The sequence below is a fragment of the Otolemur garnettii genome, unplaced genomic scaffold (genome assembly GCF_000181295.1).
Source record: "Otolemur garnettii isolate 467f Iridium unplaced genomic scaffold, OtoGar3 scaffold00004, whole genome shotgun sequence".
NCBI lineage: Eukaryota > Metazoa > Chordata > Mammalia > Primates > Galagidae > Otolemur > Otolemur garnettii.
Window position 1 is genome coordinate 39687004 of NW_003852399.1, and position 1181 is coordinate 39688184.

The following is a 1181-nucleotide window of genomic DNA, read 5'->3' on the forward strand; positions in this document are numbered from 1 at the left end:
ACCTTAGGTGTATGTGGCTGGCGCCTTAGCCACTTGAGCCACAGGCGCCGAGCCACAGGGAATTATTTTTAACAAAATTAATTGTATTCCTTTTAGGGAATTAAAGTATATATTTTGATATCTTCTCCCCCAAATCACTGGTGGATTGGGGAAAAAAAACCCAAAGAAGTTGTTTTTCAAGTGACTTTAAGAAATAAAGATATTCTTGAAATATGAGGGAGAAGATGACCCTCTTATTATTTACTACCTTGAGGTTATAATTTGTTAGTCTTTAATATTAACTATTTTAAATTTAAGGAAGAGTAAACAACTTAGTATGCAAAGGGGAGAGAAATGAACTCCATTTATAAAGCCACTGAATCAGTGGCAGGTCACTTTTATCATGATACAATGATAGAAAATTTTCACATCAATCTAACTATAGATGTCTATCTAAGCTTTTATAAAATGTTTTAGTATGTATGAATCAGGTTATGATTTGCCTTTAATCCCCAAATAAGGTCAGCGAAGAAAAGAACCCAACAGAAAATTGGACGTGTTCAACATCCCAAGAGGAGATGTATATAGTCTGATGAGAGGGCGGGGAGGAGAGTTATGTAGTCCGATGAGAGAAACAGCTCGACAGGTGAGTGAGCCCAGAACAGAAGCACTTTATAAAAATTCCTAGACTGTGTTTACGGTAAGGTATTGCAGCATTTAATTAAAAAAGGACAACAAAAAATCAAAACCAAAAATAAAATCCACTAAGAAGTAAACATCCCGGAACACACAGCATGCACCTGGCAGATTAGTCAGCTGGATGGGTCAGAGCTCCAGGCAGAATTTCCAGGCATTAAAGACAGGGTATCCGGAGTCTAGCAGACTCCCGGCTTACATGGGCGCTCAGTAAGCATTTAACCGAAAAATGAGTGTGTAAAGGTCTCTGCAAGAAGAGCACAGGTGGCTACCCCACAGCCTCTCAGCAAATGCTTACAAATTCTGCTGCATTAAAGGTTTTGCATTAAACAAAACCACAAGGTCAACAACTTCTTCTCTTCCTTTCCCTTCCTTCCTCCCCCCTCCCTCTCCCTCTTCTTCTTTTTCAATTGTAGTAAGAACACTTAACATGAGATCTATCCTTTTCACAGAGTGCACAATGTGACCTCTCTCATTAGCAGGCACACATTTACACATTTCTTTTT

General features: G+C 38.9%; 1 protein-coding gene across 1 annotated transcript in view; it reads right to left on the bottom strand.

The window, feature by feature from the left end:
• CA13 (carbonic anhydrase 13) overlaps positions 1–1181 on the bottom strand; it is a 31910-nt gene that overhangs the window by 7286 nt on the left and 23443 nt on the right. The window lies entirely within an intron of this gene.